The sequence below is a fragment of the Lithobates pipiens genome, unplaced genomic scaffold, assembly GCF_037356315.1.
Source record: "Lithobates pipiens isolate NorthernLeopardFrog02 unplaced genomic scaffold, aLitPip1_a1.2 Scaffold_10, whole genome shotgun sequence".
Taxonomy (NCBI): Eukaryota; Metazoa; Chordata; class Amphibia; order Anura; family Ranidae; genus Lithobates; species Lithobates pipiens.
Genome location: NW_027507686.1, coordinates 219,573,817 through 219,592,542, shown reverse-complemented (window position 1 = coordinate 219,592,542; position 18,726 = coordinate 219,573,817). Strand labels below are relative to the sequence as shown.

At 55.6% G+C, this 18,726-nt stretch overlaps 1 long non-coding RNA gene across 1 annotated transcript; it reads right to left on the bottom strand.

Annotated features, from left to right (window-relative positions):
* Positions 1–537: 537 nt before the first annotated feature.
* On the bottom strand, positions 538–7,030 carry LOC143942363 (uncharacterized). Its single transcript, XR_013264762.1, has 2 exons — positions 6,928–7,030; positions 538–975 (listed from the first exon to the last, which is right to left on the bottom strand). It is a non-coding gene; the product is annotated as an uncharacterized LOC143942363 (long non-coding RNA).
* Between the last annotated feature and the right edge of the window lie 11,696 nt (positions 7,031–18,726).

Below are 18,726 nucleotides of genomic sequence, written 5' to 3'. Positions count from 1 at the left end.
CAGAGTACACAGAGGATACATGAGATAGATTAGTAGCGATGGAGGCCTCCTCTGTTTTCCCTGGACATCCATCCCATCTAATCTATCCCATGTAACCTCGGTGTACCCTGGACATGTCTCTGGGCCTCCATCCCTTCTAATCTAACTCATGGATCGGTGCGCTGGCAGAACGGTAAAAAAAAAAAAAAAAAGAAGTCCTGCTACCCGCATCTTTGAGGCACTGTAGGAGCAGTGTACACACCGCTCCTACAGCGCCCCTGCCCATTGGAAATCAATGGGTAGCATCTCCGAACCGCCGACAAAGTGCTTTTTCGGCTGCTGGCGGAGGTTAAAAGCGCCCAGCTAGTGGCCAAATAGCGCCGCAAAAACAACGGTAAAGTGGCCCTTTACCGTCGACGCCCCCAGTGTGAAAGTAGCACAGTGCTGGATAGCAAACAATATTATGGACATAAAGGGGGTAAAACCTTCTGGGAGGTCAAAAACAAACAACAAACTGAAAGACAAAAAGTTAAGGAAATAAGCAACAAGACAAGAGTATGAGCAAAAAAGGCACTGACCATTTTATTAATGTTAAAAGCATATTATTTTGAAACTTTTAAAAACAGTGAATTTTATTCAAAAAATGTGGCATGAAAACAAAAGCAAATAAATACCCGACACAAGCTCACACAGCAAGACTCAAACTATACAATAGTCCATTTAAGTATTTAACCACGTTTACCCAAAAAAAAAAAAAAAAGTGGGCCCCAATACCCCTAACAAAGAATAGCTAGGATTAGGAAAGGAAGGGTGGACCAGGTCAGCTTGATTGTAGAAACCATTTATGCTGACAGACGATACAAGATTGGAAAAATGTAAAGGTGAGCTGCATAAAGAACTGGTATATATGTTTCCACTCCAAAAGTACACGGCCAATCACAGGTGGGTGAGAAAATTGCAGATCTGCATGGTGACAGCCAAAACAGATGGGGGAAGCTGAAAAAGAAAAACATTGAAGAGTCAGAAACTGACAAATTTAGGAATACATGGTAACATACCTCTAATGTTGGTTAACTAAAAAATGGATGGGCCAGGAATTTAAATTTCCATTTAGAACTGGCTGGGCTCACATGGGGAATGCAGCGGCTCACAGCAGGAGTCCGGTGCGTCTCCATTCAATGTTTCAGGTCCAATTTTGGCTGAATTCAGATCTGAAACGAATCAAAAGATGCGCAATTCACACTGGAGACTGCAGAGATGTGTGAAGCGGCTCCATAGAGAGTCCGTCACAATCTCCTGCTATGCGCGTCGGATGTGGTAGAAACCCTCATCCAATTCGCAATAGTGTGAACCCGGTCACAACGTTTGTAAAAAATAGTTTCATTGAAATATAATAAGTACGCTGAGGAGTGAGGAAACCTACCTACTCCAAACCACTAAAAATTAGCAATTACCCCACCCCCTAGACTGACACCCCCCATAACAAACTACTGACACCTCAGACTGACCCCCGTCCAACTGAAACACCAGACTGAGCCCCTGTCACTAATACACGTCACCCCCAACTAATGACAATAATAACTGCTACCAGTTTCCTTTTTCCCCTCTATGACAGTTGGGGGGTTAAGTTTGTTTCCTCCCACAATAGTACTAATGCAGGTCGTGAAATTCTGTATCCCCTCTTATAAGATCACAGGCCATGAAAATAGGTAAGGATGCACCAAATGTTTTTTTTGGTGCCGAAACTGATACCGAAAATAAATCTTCCTTTATCCCGAAAACTGAATAACACCGATACCGAAAAGTGACTGTTTTTAAAAATATTTTTATACAGGAGATGGCCAGAGACTGAGGACATGGTACAGGAGATCAATACAGCCGCACCAATGCCCGTCAGATGCAGCCAGCCAGAGTCCGCGGTAGTGCAGCCGGCGTCCCAGCCAGTGTCCCCGGTAGTGCAGCCAGACTTGCCTCCCCCCGGTGACATCCAGACTGGCCCCCTGTGACAGACATGCCCTGGGTGACATCCAGACTTGCCACCCCCCCCGTGAGCCATCCAGACTTGCCACCCCCCCCCCGTGAGACATCCAGACTTGCCAACCCCCCCCCCGTGAGACATCCAGACTTGCCACCCCCCCGTGAGACATCCAGACTGCCCCCCTGAGACATCCAGACTGCCCCCCCTGTGACAGACATGCCCTGGGTGACATACAAACTTGCCACCCCCCCGGTGACATACAGACTTGCCACCCCCCCCCCCCCGTGACAGACATGCCCTGGGTGACATCCAGACTTGCCACCCCCCCATATGTGACATCCAGACTTGCCTCCCCCCCATATGTGACATCCAGACTTGCCTCCCCCCCATATGTGACATCCAGACTTGCCACCCCCACCCCACATATGTGACATCCAGACTTGCCCCCCCCCCATATCTGACATCCAGACTTGCCCCCCCCCATATGTGACATCCAGACTTGCCCCCCATATGTGACATCCAGACTTGCCCCCCCGTGATAGACATGCCCTGGGTGACATCCAGACTTGGCCCCCCCAGGTGACATACAGACTTGCCCCCCCCATATGTGACATACAGACTTGCCATCCCCCATATGTGACATCCAGACTTGCCACCCCCCATATGTGACATCCAGACTTGCCACCCCCCATATGTGACATCCAGACTTGCCACCCCCCATATGTGACATCCAGACTTGCCACCCCCCATATGTGACATCCAGACTTGCCCCCCCTGTGACAGACATGCCCTGGGTGACATCCAGACTTGCCACCCCCCTGGGTGACATCCAGACTTGGCCCGCCCAGGTGACATCCAGACTTGCCACCGCCCCATATGTGACATCCAGACTTGCCACAGCCCCATATGTGACATGCAGACTTGCCACCCCCCACCGTGACATCCAGACATGCCACCCCCCCAGGTGACATACAGACTTGCCACCCCCCCAGGTGACATACAAACTTGCCACCCCCCCGGTGACATACAGACTTGCCACCCCCCAGTGACATACATGCCCTGGGTGACATCCAGACTTGCCACCCCCCTGTGACATCCAGACTTGCCACCCCCCCTATGTGACATCCAGACTTGCCACCCCCCCATATGTGACATCCAGACTTGCCACCCCCCCATATGTGACATACAAACTTGCCACCCCCCCATATGTGACATACAAACTTGCCACCCCCCCATATGTGACATACAAACTTGCCACCCCCCCCCCACCAGTGACATACATGCCCTGGGTGACATCCAGACTTGCCACACCCGGGTGACATCCAGACTTGCCACCCCCCTGTGACATCCAGACTTGCCACCCCCCCATATGTGACATCCAGACTTGCCACCCCCCCATATGTGACATCCAGACTTGGCACCCCCACCCCCCATATGTGACATCCAGACTTGCCCCCCCCCATATCTGACATCCAGACTTGCCCCCCCCATATCTGACATCCAGACTTGCCCCCCCATATGTGACATCCAGACTTGCCCCCCACCCATATGTGACATCCAGACTTGCCCCCCCATATGTGACATCCAGACTTGCCCCCCCCCCCAATATGTGACATACAGACTTCCCCCCCCCATATGTGACATACAGACTTGCCCCCCCCCATATGTGACATACAGACTTCCCCCCCCATATGTGACATACAGACTTGCCCCCCCATATGTGACATACAGACTTGCCCCCCCCAATATGTGACATACAGACTTGCCCCCCCAATATGTGACATACAGACTCCCCCCCCCCATATGTGACATACAGACTTGCCCCCCCCATATGTGACATACAGACTTCCCCCCCATATGTGACATACAGACTTCCCCCCCATATGTGACATACAGACTTGCCCCCCCCCCATATGTGACATACAGACTTGCCCCCCCCCATATGTGACATACAGACTTGCCCCCCCATATGTGACATACAGACTTGCCCCCCCCCATATGTGACATACAGACTTGCCCCCCCATATGTGACATACAGACTTGCCCCCCCCATATGTGACATACAGACTTGCCCCCCCCATATGTGACATACAGACTTGCCCCCCCTATATGTGACATACAGACTTGCCCCCCCCGTGAGACATCCACACTGCCCCCCCTGTGACAGACATGCCCTGGGTGACATCCAGATTTGGCCCCCCCATATGTGACATACAGACTTGCCCTCCCCCATATGTGACATACAGACTTGCCCTCCCCCATATGTGACATACAGACTTGCTCCCCCCCCATATGTGACATACAGACTTGCCCCCCCCATATGTGACATACAGACTTGCCCCCCCCCCATATGTGACATCCAGACTTGCCCCCCCCATATGTGACATCCACACTGCCCCCCCCGTGATAGACATGCCCTGGATGACATCCAGACTTGGCCCCCCCCAGGTGACATACAGACTTGCCACCCCCCATATGTGACATCCAGACTTGCCACCCCCCATATGTGACATCCAGACTTGCCCCCCCATATGCGACATCCAGACTTGCCCCCCCATATGCGACATCCAGACTTGCCCCCCCATATGTGACATCCAGACTTGCCCCCCCTGTGACAGACATGCCCTGGGTGACATCCAGACTTGCCACCCTCCATATGTGACATCCAGACTTGCCACCCCCCATATGTGACATCCAGACTTGCCACCCCCCATATGTGACATCCAGACTTGCCACCCCTCATATGTGACATCCAGACTTGCCACCCCCCATATGTGACATCCAGACTTGCCCCCCCCATATGTGACATCCAGACTTGCCCCCCTGTGACAGACATGCCCTGGGTGACATCCATACTTGCCACCGCCCCATATGTGACATCCAGACTTGCCACCGCCCCATATGTGACATCCAGACTTGCCACCGCCCCATATGTGACATACAGACTTGCCACCCCCCCGGTGACATACAGACTTGCCACCCCCCCGGTGACATACATGCCCCGGGTGACATCCAGACTTGCCACCCCCCCCATATGTGACATCCAGACTTGCCACCCCCCCATATGTGACATCCAGACTTGCCACCCCCCCATATGTGACATCCAGACTTGCCACCCCCCCATATGTGACATCCAGACTTGCCACCCCCCCATATGTGACATCCAGACTTGCCACCCCCCATATGTGACATCCAGACGTGCCCCCCCCATATGTGACATCCAGACTTTCCCCCCCCCATATGTGACATCCAGACTTGCCCCCCCCCATATGTGACATCCAGACTTGCCCCCCCCCATATGTGACATCCAGACTTGCCCCCCCCATATGTGACATCCAGACTTGCCCCCCATATGTGACATCCAGACTTGCCCCCCCATATGTGACATCCAGACTTGCCCCCCCCATATGTGACATCCAGACTTGCCCCCCCCCATATGTGACATCCAGACTTGCCCCCCCCATATGTGACATCCAGACTTGCCCCCCCCCATATCTGACATCCAGACTTGCCCCCCATATCTGACATCCAGACTTGCCCCCCCATATCTGACATCCAGACTTGCCCCCCCCCCATATCTGACATCCAGACTTGCCCCCCCATATCTGGCATCCAGACTTGCCCCCTCCATATCTGACATCCAGACTTGCCCCCCCCATATGTGACATACAGACTTGCCCCCCCCCATATGTGACATACAGACTTGCCCCCCCCATATGTGACATACAGACTTGCCCCCCCCATATGTGACATACAGACTTGCCCCTCCCCCCCAGGTGACATCCAGACTTGCCCTCCCCCGTGACATCCAGGCTTGCCCCCCCCTGAGACATCCAGACTTGCCCCCCCCATATGTGACATCCAGACTTGCCCCCCCATATCTGACATCCAGACTTGCCCTCCCCCGTGACATCCAGGCTTGCCCCCCCCCTGAGACATCCAGACTTGCCCCCCCATATGTGACATCCAGACTTGCCCCCCCCATATCTGACATCCAGACTTGCCCCCCCATATCTGACATCCAGACTTGCCCCCCCCATATCTGACATCCAGACTTGCCCCCCCCCATATCTGACATCCAGACTTGCCCCCCCCCATATCTGGCATCCAGACTTGCCCCCTCCATATCTGACATCCAGACTTGCCCCCCCCCATATCTGACATCCAGACTTGCCCCCCCATATCTGGCATCCAGACTTGCCCCCTCCATATCTGACATCCAGACTTGCCCCCCCCATATGTGACATACAGACTTGCCCCCCCCCCATATGTGACATACAGACTTGCCCCCCCCATATGTGACATACAGACTTGCCCCCCCCATATGTGACATACAGACTTGCCCCTCCCCCCCCAGGTGACATCCAGACTTGCCCTCCCCCGTGACATCCAGGCTTGCCCCCCCCCTGAGACATCCAGACTCGCCCCCCCATATCTGACATCCAGACTTGCCCTCCCCCGTGACATCCAGGCTTGCCCCCCCCCTGAGACATCCAGACTTGCCCCCCCATATCTGACATCCAGACTTGCCCCCCCATATCTGACATCCAGACTTGCCCCCCCATATCTGACATCCAGACTTGCCCCCCCATATCTGACATCCAGACTTGCCCCCCCCCATATCTGACATCCAGACTTGCCCCCCCCCATATCTGGCATCCAGACTTGCCCCCTCCATATCTGACATCCAGACTTGCCCCCCCCATATGTGACATACAGACTTGCCCCCCCCATATGTGACATACAGACTTGCCCCTCCCCCCCAGGTGACATCCAGACTTGCCCTCCCCCGTGACATCCAGGCTTGCCCCCCCCCCCTGAGACATCCAGACTGCCCTCCCTATGACAGACTTGCCCTTAGTGACATCCAGACTTGCCCCCCTAACATCCAGACTTGCACCCCGTGTGACATCTAGACTGCGCCCCCCCCCCCACAGACTTGCCCCCGTGTGACATCCAGACTTGCCTACCGCAGTGACTTGCCTACCGCAGTGACAGACTTGGCCCCCGTGTAACATGGAGCCAGCCTGTGTCGCCTCGTCGTGTCCACCGCTGTCATGGAGATAATGCGCCGCTCACCTCCGCCAATCAGATGAAGCGCGAGTCCTCCAATCAGGTGAAGAGCGTGTCCTCCAATCAGATGAAGCGTGGAACGGTTTATCAGTCACAAACAGGCCAAGCGGCGTCACTTTGCTGCTGCTGTGCCAGGAAGAGGTTGTGTGCTCTTCGGAGGCTGTTTTTGACAGGACACAGCGCCCTACAGAGGACAAATCGGAGACTACACCCCCCCATTCTTCATAGCACAGCATATTGGAGAGAAAGTAAGTGTCATATGACCGATGTCACCTGATGGGGGGGGCGGGTCCAGTGTCGAGATGTGGGCGGGCTTGTGTAATGTTCCGTCAGTGTTTTCTCCCCTCCTTTCTGGTCTGAGGGAAGAGAAATTACAGGCAGTGACCCACCATACCCTCCGTGACAGGGGCCCCCGACACCCTCCGTGACAGGGGCCCCCGACACCCTCCGTGACAGGGGCCCCCGACACCCTCCGTGACAGGGGCCCCCGACACCCTCCGTGACAGGGGCCCCCGACACCCTCCGTGACAGGGGCCCCCGACACCCTCCGTGACAGGGGCCCCGACACCCTCCGTGATGTGGCCCCCCGACACCCTCCGTGATGTGGCCCCCCCCGACACCCTCCGTGATGTGGCCCCCCCCGACACCCTCCGTGATGTGGCCCCCCGACACCCTCTGTGACAGGGGCCCCCCCACACCCTCCGTGATGTGGCCCCCCGACACCCTCCGTGACAGGGGCCCCCCCCCCACACCCTCCGTGACAGGGGCCCCCCCCCACACCCTCCTTGACAGGGGCCCCCCCGACACCCTCTGTGACATGTGGCCCCCCGACACCCTCTGTGACATGTGGCCCCCCGACGCCCTCTGTGACATGTGGCCCCCCGACGCCCTCTGTGACATGTGGCCCCCCGACGCCCTCTGTGACATGTGGCCCCCCGACGCCCTCCGTGACAGGGGCCCCGACGCCCTCCGTGACAGGGGCCCCCCCGACACCCTCTGTGACATGTGGCCCCCCGACACCCTCTGTGACATGTGGCCCCCCGACACCCTCTGTGACATGTGGCCCCCCGACACCCTCTGTGACATGTGGCCCCCCGACGCCCTCTGTGACATGTGGCCCCCCGACGCCCTCCGTGACAGGGGCCCCGACGCCCTCCGTGACAGGGGCCCCGACGCCCTCCGTGACAGGGGCCCCGACGCCCTCCCTGACGGGGCCCCCTGACACCCTCCGTTGTGTGGCCCCCCGACGCCCTCCCTGACGGGGCCCCCTGACACCCTCCGTTGTGTGGCCCCCCGACGCCCTCTCTGACGGGCCCTCCGACACCCTCTCTGACGGGCCCTCCGACACCCTCTCTGACGGGCCCTCCGACACCCTCCCTGACGGGCCCTCCGACACCCTCCCTGACGGGCCCTCCGACACCCTCCCTGACGGGCCCTCCGACACCCTCCCTGACAGGGGCCCCCGACACCCTCCCTCACGGGGGCCCCCGACACCCTCCCCCACGGGGGCCCCTCGACACCCTCCGTGACAGGGGCCCCTCGACACCCTCCGTGACAGGGGCCCCTCGACACCCTCCGTGACAGGGGCCCCTCGACACCCTCCGTGACAGGGGCCCCCCGACACCCTCCGTTGTGTGGCCCCCCGACGCCCTCCCTGACGGGCCCTCCGACACCCTCCCTGACGGGCCCTCCGACACCCTCCCTGACAGGGGCCCCTCAAACACCCTCCCCCACGGGGGCCCCCGACACCCTCCGTCATGTGGCCCCCGACACCCTCCGTGACAGGGGCCCCTCGACACCCTCCGTGACAGGGGCCCCTCGACACCCTCCGTGACAGGGGCCCCTCGACACCCTCCGTGACAGGGGCCCCTCGACACCCTCCGTGACAGGGGCCCCTCGACACCCTCCGTGACAGGGGCCCCCCGACACCCTCCGTTGTGTGGCCCCCCGACGCCCTCCCTGACGGGCCCTCCGACACCCTCCCTGACGGGCCCTCCGACACCCTCCCTGACGGGCCCTCCGACACCCTCCCTGACAGGGGCCCCTCAAACACCCTCCCCCACGGGGGCCCCCGACACCCTCCGTCATGTGGCCCCCGACACCCTCCGTGACAGGGGCCCCTCGACACCCTCCGTGACAGGGGCCCCTTGACACCCTCCGTGACAGGGGCCCCTTGACACCCTCCGTGACAGGGGCCCCTCGACACCCTCCGTGACAGGGGCCCCTCGACACCCTCCGTGACGGGGCCCCGAATTCCTCCATGACGGGGCCCCGAATTCCTCCATGACGGGGCCCCGAATTCCTCCATGACGGGGCCCCGAATTCCTCCATGACAGGGGCCCCGAATTCCTCCATGACAGGGGCCCCGAATTCCTCCATGACAGGGGCCCCGAATTCCTCCATGACAAGGGCCCCCTGACTTCCTCCATGATAGGAGCCCCTGACACCCTGAATGACAGGGGCCCCAAACTTCCTCCACGATAAGGGCCCCCCGACACCCTCCATGGCAGGGCCCCCTGACTTCCTACCTGACAGGGGCCCCCGAATTCCTCCATGACAGGGGCCCCTGAATTCCTCCATGACGGGCCCCCAATTTCCTCCATGACAAGGGCCCCCCGACTTCCTCCATGACAGGAGCCCCTGACACCCTGAATGACGGGCCCCAAACTTCCTCCACGACAGGGGCCCCCCGACTTCCTCCATGACAGGGGCCCCCCGACTTCCTCCATGACAGGGGCCCCCCGACTTCCTCCATGACAGGGGCCCCCCGACTTCCTCCATGACAGGGGCCCCCCGACTTCCTCCATGACAGGGGCCCCCGAATTCCTCCATGGCAGGGGCCCCCGAATTCCTCCATGGCAGGGGCCCCCGAATTCCTCCATGACGGGCCCCCAATTTCCTCCATGACAAGGGCCCCCCGACTTCCTCCATGACAGGAGCCCCTGACACCCTGAATGACGGGCCCCAAACTTCCTCCACGATAAGGGCCCCCCCCGACACCCTCCATGGCAGGGCCCCCCGACTTCCTACCTGACAGGGGCCCCCCGACTTCCTACCTGACAGGGGCCCCCGACTTCCTACCTGACAGGGGCCCCCCGACTTCCTCCATGACAGGGACCCCCGACTTCCTCCATGACAGGGACCCCCGACTTCCTCCATGACAGGGACCCCCGACTTCCTCCATGACAGGGGCCCCCGAATTCCTCCATGGCAGGGGCCCCCGAATTCCTCCATGACGGGCCCCCAATTTCCTCCATGACAAGGGCCCCCCGACTTCCTCCATGACAGGAGCCCCTGACACCCTGAATGACGGGCCCCAAACTTCCTCCACGATAAGGGCCCCCCCCGACACCCTCCATGGCAGGGCCCCCCGACTTCCTACCTGACAGGGGCCCCCCGACTTCCTACCTGACAGGGGCCCCCGACTTCCTACCTGACAGGGGCCCCCCGACTTCCTCCATGACAGGGACCCCCGACTTCCTCCATGACAGGGACCCCCGACTTCCTCCATGACAGGGGCCCCCGACACCCTCCATGAAGGGGCCCCTGACTTCTTACCTGACAGGAGCCCCCGACACCCTCCGTGATAGGGGCCCCCTGACTTCCTCTGTGACAGGGGCCCCCGACACCCTCCGTCATGTGGCCCCCCGACGCCCTCCGTGACAGGGCCCCCCGACATCCTCCCTGACGGGCCCTCCGACACCCTCCGTGACGGGGGCCCCTCGACACCCTCCGTGACGGGGGCCCCTCGACACCCTCCGTGACGGGGGCCCCTCGACACCCTCCGTGACGGGGGCCCCTCGACACCCTCCGTGATGTGGGCCCCCCGACACCCTCCATGACGGGGGCCCCCGACACCCTCCATGACGGGGGCCCCCGACACCCTCCGTCGTGTGGCCCCCCCGATGCCCTCCCTGACGGGCCCTCTGACGCCCTCCCTGACGGGCCCTCTGACGCCCTCCCTGACGGGGGCCCCTCTGACACCCTCCCTGACGGGGGCCCCTCTGACACCCTCCCTGACGGGGGCCCCTCTGACACCCTCCCTGACGGGGGCCCCTCTGACACCCTCCCTGACGGGGGCCCCTCTGACACCCTCCGTGACGGGGGCCCCTCTGACACCCTCCGTGACGGGGGCCCCTCTGACACCCTCCGTGACGGGGGCCCCTCTGACACCCTCCATGACAGGGGTCCCCTGACACCCTCCATGACAGGGGTCCCCTGACACCCTCCATGACAGGGGTCCCCTGACACCCTCCATGACAGGGGTCCCCTGACACCCTCCATGACAGGGGTCCCCTGACACCCTCCATGACAGGGGTCCCCTGACACCCTCCATGACAGGGGTCCCCTGACACCCTCCATGACAAGGGCCCCACAACACCCTCCATGACAGGGGCCCCCCGACACCCTCCGTGACAGGGCCCCCCCGACACCCTCCGTGACAGGGGCCCCCCGACACCCTCCGTGACAGGGGCCCCCCGACTTCCTCCGTGACAGGGGCCCCCCGACTTCCTCCGTGACAGGGGCCCCCCGACTTCCTCCGTGACAGGGGCCCCCCGACTTCCTCCATGACAGGAGCCCCTGACACCCTCCATGGCAGGGTCCCCGACTTCCTACCTGACACCCTCTGTGACAGGGGCCCCCTGACACCCTCTGTGACAGGGGCCCCCTGACACCCTCTGTGACAGGGGCCCCCTGACACTCCCCGTGACAGGGGCCCCCTGACACTCCCCGTGACAGGGGCCCCCTGACACTCCCCGTGACAGGGGCCCCCCGACACTCCCCGTGACAGGGGCCCCCGACTTCCTCCATGACAGGGGCCCCCCTCCTCCCAGCGCAAATCCCTCCAATCCCTCCTACAACACTGGAAAGGGACACCCCATTACATTAAAGGATTACAAGAGAGAACAATTTAGGGCTCTTTCACACTGGGGGGGATCGGCGGTAAATTGCCGCTATTTTTCAGTGTAAAAGTCGCCTCAGATTTCTCATCTCCCCCTTTACTTCGGAGTCGTCTGTTTATAAATCACTATTAATATTCTGCTGTCTTCATAGCAATCGCTGCACATTGACAGATGAATCCTCCGTATTTTATACATTCATCTCCACCTTCTTTTCATATATTTATTACTGTTATCAGCACCTAAAGTGCTCTGGATTGTATTATATGAATTCTCACGTGTTGGATATTTATTTGCTCATTATTGTCACATTATTGGAATCGCCATTAATTACATCCTTGTACACCGATGTCATGTCAGCTTTGATGCATCAATTCATTTGCCAATCACTACAGCAGCCCCTCCATTCCATATATATACCAATCACATTACATACCCATAAGATATCGGGTGCCTGCGGCAGCGGGTCACTTTTCATCATTATATCTAATTCAAAGTGGGAGTATCCACTACACAGTTAATATGCCCCCCCACCGTGGTGCATCTGAGCGGGCCCCCCATTGACTCCAATGGGGAGACGGATGTCAGCAGAGATGTGTCCCCGGACACCCACCTGCCATCCGAGCCGCTAAAAACAGACGTATGGCGACACGTTCAGCCAGCCACCTGATTGGATGTCATCTATTGCAGCTTAACGATCAGTAGATGTGGTGGCTGTATTCGTTTTCTTTTTTAAGGGCTCTTTCACATAGACGTGTCCGTGTACGGACTCCGCTTTGCTCAGTAGGGATCGCTCCGTTGATCCCCGCTCAGCAGGTGGATGACAGCTCCATCTCTGTACACTGTGCAGGACGGACCTATCAGAGCTCCGCTCTCCCCTATGGGGAATGGGATGAAGATAGACTGTAGAGTTCGTCTTCATCTGATCCGCCAGATGGATGGAAAATAGGGTTTCCATCCGTCTGACTTCAACGGGTCGGATGTCGGTGGACATGTCACCGCTGACATCCGACCCTCCATAGACCTGTATGGATCCTCTGTTCAGGTCCCCCTAAAAAACTGACAGGAGGACCTGAGTGGTCCGCCCGTGTGAAAGGGACCGAAGGCTTTTCCCCTTGGTAATCTGGCCAGTAACACACCTCCTGTACTAGACTGCCCCCACTCTGGATGAAGGAGCACAGGGGGCACATCTTAGGACAGAAGCATTGTTGGTCTGGGGGGAGGGGGGATTAGATGTACTAGCAGATTTACATACACTACCAAATTAGAGCCAATCTCCAGGTCACACTTTAGACTCACAAGCAGTTAGAACGACAGATTTTTTGGGATAAAGGTTTTACACAAATATCAGTGGCACATGGTTTGGCTCAACCCTCTAACTGCTACATCTGCATGACAGCTTGTTTTGCTGATAAAAAAACAGACTTCTTCCAGGAGGATGACATGGAGGGGATAGAAATGTCCAGCTGAACGCATAAACTTTCACACCAACAATTCAAATATCAGCAAAAGTAATACAGGAAGTACTTATTGGGAATTGGTCATCCGATTCAGGTGGTGCTAAACACGGGGGGGGGGGGGATAGTGAGCACTGAGGTGGGTGATGGGGGGCAGATGAGTGAATACAGGGGTGTTGATTGGGGAAGGGGGGGTGATGAGTAAACAGATGGGGGCAGATGAGTGAATGGGGGGTTAGTGAGCACGGAGGGAGGTAATTGGGGGAGGGGGGTGATACATGAATGAACATGGGGAGCAGATGAGTGAACATGGAGGGGGGGTGATGGAGGGGTAGATGAGTGAACACGGGGGGGGGGGGGGTGATGGGGGGCAGATGAGCGAACAAGGAGGGGGGGTGATGGAGGGGTAGATAAGTGAACACGGTTGGGTGATCCGGGGTAGATGAGTGAACACGGAGGGGGGAGTTATGAAGGGTAGATGAGGGGTAGATGAGTGAACACGGAGGGGGGAGTTATGAGGGGTAGATGAGTGAACACAGAAGGGGGGTGATGGGGTAGATGAGTGAACACAGAGGGGGAGTTATGAGGGGTAGATGAGTGAACACAGAGGGGGAGTTATGAGGGGTAGTTAAATGAACACAGAAGGGGGAGTTATGAGGGGTAGATGAGTGAACACAGAAGGGGGTTGATGGGGGGTAGATGTTGTTACACCCAACAGAGTTTTGCATTTTAGACGTATTTATAACAGTAAAGTTAGTTTCTATAGTGAAATACAGAACTTAGAACGTCTGACTGCTTAGATGTTGAATTTTAAAAGCAGCGAAGTTCTGTCAGATTAGCAAACCTATGAGCTCCCGTATTTCACTGCGATTTTCAGCGACTGATGGCAAATAACCACAATTTTTATCATTTTTATTGATATTTATCGCTATTACTAACCCTTATTAGAATATTATCATTAATTTTGTAGTTTTTTGCAGGTATACAGACTTTCAACAAGATGCCTCGGCCTTCACGTCCCAGATCCCGGCGAAGGCGCTCACGCCAGGACAGCGATGAGTCACCAATCGCCCACAGGACGCGATCCAGAGCCCCACATCAGCGGAGACAGGAGGCAGACCCACCCAGGAACAGGAGCCGTTCGCCGAGAGACCGCGACAGGGTGGCTGAACATCTTCCAGCACCGCCGCCGGCCATGGAGCTGCGTGGCGAGGAGCAGGTGAGATGTACAATTTGTCTTCTAGGGTATGAACCTGGAGAAGACACAGCCATTCTGACCTGCGGTCACGAGTTCCACATGGGCTGCATCCAACATTGGATCGAGCAAAGCACAACCTGTCCACTGTGCCGTGCTCCTATTCCCATCCCCCAGCAGGACCAGCAGGACCAGCAGGACCACGGAATCCGCTTTAACATTGTCATCGATGAGGGGCTCAACGACAGGTTTGAGATTGAGCTTGATGAAAATAAGTATGCGTTGTACTTTAACATGCAACACCTGATGCTTCACTTTCAGAATTTTGAAGAGGACGATGAGGACGATGAGGACGATGAGTATGCGTATGGGTGGTAATGTGGTAATGATCCCTATAGAGCAGGGCTCAACAAATCCCAGGCGCCAGGTCACCATTGCGACTAGAAATTGTGCCCCGGGGCCTGGGCTTTTGTCAGTGACAGGTGCCCCTGCTACAGGGCGGGCTGTGGGGTCTTGACCGGGAAAGTGGAGGTGCCTTGCAGGCCTCGTAGGCCCTCCACACACAGAGCACTGTCTGGTAAAGTGATTAGCGGCAGGAGTGGGGATGGAGCAGGAAGGGAGCAACGCAACAGCCGCTGACATGGCGAGAGCTTCCTCCTCCCTTCTTCACACTCTGTTGGCAGAGCAGCGCCATGGTGTGAAATTGTATGGAGAGAGAGAGGAGCTGTCAAAATTGAGGTTGAATGTCGGGGTGGGCGGGACCCGGGATGGGCGAGACCCAGCTATCCAACACCTGCCCCTTTCTTAAACAGCCCAATCATTGGCTGGATAGCTGCCGTGTCCCGCCCACCCCGTGTCCCGCCCACCCCGTGTCCCGCCCACCCCGTGTCCCGACCACCTCCGACATCACTCTGAATTTGTCAGCTCCTCTTTCTTCATACAGTTTCACACACCGCAGTGCTGCAGAGAGCATTCAGTTACACTATCTGCTGTGAAACCCACCATTGCCATCCAGTGCCATCTGCCAATACCAACCAGTGACACATGCCAATTAGTGCCACCTGCCAGTGCCAACCAGTTCCACCTCAGTGCTGCCCAGTGCCACCTTTCAGTGCTGCCCATCAGTGTCACCTGTTAGTGCTGCCCATCAGTGCCCATCAGTGCCACCTCAGTGTTGCCTATAAGTGCCACCTATCAGTTCCCATCAGTGGCACATCAGTGCTGCCTATTGGTGCCCATCAGTGCTTCCTGTCAGTGCCCATCAGTTCCAACCTCAAAGCCACCTCATCAGTGCAGCCCATCAGTGCTCATCAGTGCCATCTCATCAGTGCCCAAGGAGTAGTTTCATCCTGATACAGCTTCAAGCTTTCCAGGAGAGTGCGCCAGACAATTACTACCGAAAAGGGGTCGCCTCATCCTGATGCAGCGTCAACCTTTCCAGGTTGGCGCTCCAGACAATTACTACCGAAAAGGGGTCGCCTCATCCTGATGTAGCGTCAAGCTTTCCAGGTTGGCGCTCCAGACAATTACTACCGAAAAGGGGTCGCCATATCCTGATGCAGTGTCAAGCTTTCCAGGAGAGCGCTCCAGACAATTATCACCAAAAAGGAGTCCCTTCATTCTGATGAAGTTGAGGATTCCAGACCAGACTACAAAATGTAGTTACAAACTCAACATATAAACAGCAAAACACATTTTTTTTTTAAATCTTACAAAGATGGAGAGGGATTGTTGGGTATAAGGGGTGGAGGAGGCCGTATTTTTTTTTCCACTAAACAATATCCTTATTTTTCATTAAAAATTCATACACATCCATTAGTTAATGGTCCTCCTACACCCCTTCTTTTTCCCCTCACGTCTGTTTCGAATGAGCAGTGCACGTTAGTTGCAGTCATGTACACTGCTCTATGAACACTACAAAGCCCAGAGCCCAAAGATTATAGGCCAAATCTTATAGCCCAAAGCCCAGAGCATAAAGTCTAAAGCCCATTGCCCTTTTCAGGAAGTTGGATGATAAAATAAATGAAGGGACCGGAGTTTAGTGTCAATTCTTTACCAAAGTACACAAAAGAAGTGTGATTGGGCGGCTAATTGGGGAGAAGAAAGCCCACAGTCCAAAAGCCCATAGCTACGTTTTTGGGTTAAGAACACATACTTAAATTGAATATATACTTTTAAACCAGAGTTTACTATATGAGTAGTGTGTGACAGGTCCTCTTTATGGACCCCACATCTCTCCTCCAGGCTGGAAAGGCTGAGATCGTTAAAAATAAAAAAATAAAATGAACGCTCTCGGCTTTGTTTACATCCGCCAGCCCGGACGTGACATAACGTCATAAATCTCTACGGTAAACTTCCGTTGGTGACGATTCTTTCTCTGGGTCGCCAATTGTACAGGCAAGCCCATGAAGAGCACCAGAGAGTGGCGGGGGGGGGCATCCCCTCCCGCCGCTTGTAAGAATGGTCAAGCGGCTGAGCTGTTGGGATTGTTCTTACGGTGCGCAGTGTTGCTGGTCGAAAAAATACAATACATCATTCAGATATCCCCCTCAAAGTCTATGACGTCATATCACATACTTTGGACATGAAGTGGTTAAACTACCGGACCTCTCCCTTTCCCCTCACCTCTGTTTGAAAAAAAAAATGTAAAAATGCAAAAAAATTTTTTTTAGTAAACATAGATAAGATAGTGATATTTTAAGACAGTATGTATGATTTTTGTTCTTGTATAGATTTTTATAGATAAGATGGATATTATTAAGTCAATGTACTTGTAAATTATTTGTCATGAAATTGTTTCTTATGTGCGTTTCCGATTCCTCGTCACATCCTCTGTTAACTCCCAAACCCCTCCCTTTCCCCTCACCTCTGTTTGAAAAAAAAAAAAAAAAAAAAAAATTATATATATATATATATATATATATATATATTTTGTAAATAGAGATAGGATAGTGATATGATAAAATAGTATGTATGTTTTTGGTCTTGTTTTAAAAAAAAAAAATCTAATATAAAGATAGACATTTTAGTTAACGTCCTTGTAAACTATTTGTCATGGAATTGTCTCTGTATGTTTGTGCCTCCCTCTGTCATTCTCCATTAATTCCCAAACCTCTCCTTTAGCTCACAGTCCAAAGCCCACAGCCCATATCCCATATCCCAAAACCTGCAGCCCAAAGCCCAGTGGAGGTCCATCCATAGGGGTGCCCAGGCGCTGCCCACCCCCCTCCCATGTAGTCAAAAAAAAATACAAAAAAAAAGATTTTTTTAAACATGTCCCTTTAAGAAATTTTTTTTTTTTAAATTTCCCTCCCAATGTGCACTGGCGCCGGGCGCAGTGCAATATAGGAAGCACCACGTCTATGCAATCACAAGACTGCAGACGAGGTGCTTCATTTGGCCAAAAAAAGAGCGCTCTGCGGCGCAGCCGATCGCGCCACAGCTTCCGGCACGATCGACTGACCGAGCAAGTGCATAGACTTGCACATGAGAGAGCGGTGGGCGGTGCTTCCGACGTCACTCAAGGAAGTGACGTTGGCACGGCACTTCTCTGTTCTGCCCGCCTAAGAGGTAAGGGGCTGCCGCATGGCAGCTCAGAAATTCTTGATTATTCATTCATTGTTAACCATCATTTGCTTAGCAGGTATTCAGTTGCAGAGCGGATTTATTTATCTTGACAGCAACAGCGTTTGCTCCCACGATACATAAAGCCGTGACTCCAGCGATGTAGGAGGTGATTTCACCACCACAGTTAAACAACGAAAAAAAAGAGCATATATGCCAAAGCATGGGGGCAGCAGGGGCGGAGGAGCGATTTGCTCCTAAATTTTGGGGCGGATGCCCCCATGCTTCGGCATATATAAATGGTGCACGTATGCCCATCATTAGAAGTGGGTGGATGAGGGAGGTATCTAATGGTGGGCATACCCACCGATCAATCTCTTTTTTTCGTTCAGCCCACAGGCTGCATGAGAAAAAAAAGAGATTACAATATATGCCCAACAAGGACCAGCAATGTACTGGTATGTTGCTGGACTGAGTGGTTATACCAGAATGATGCCTGCAGGTTTAGGTATCATCCTTTTCAGGCAGCGGTCGGCTTTCATGTAAAAGCAATCCTAAGGGCTAATTAGGCTCTAGACT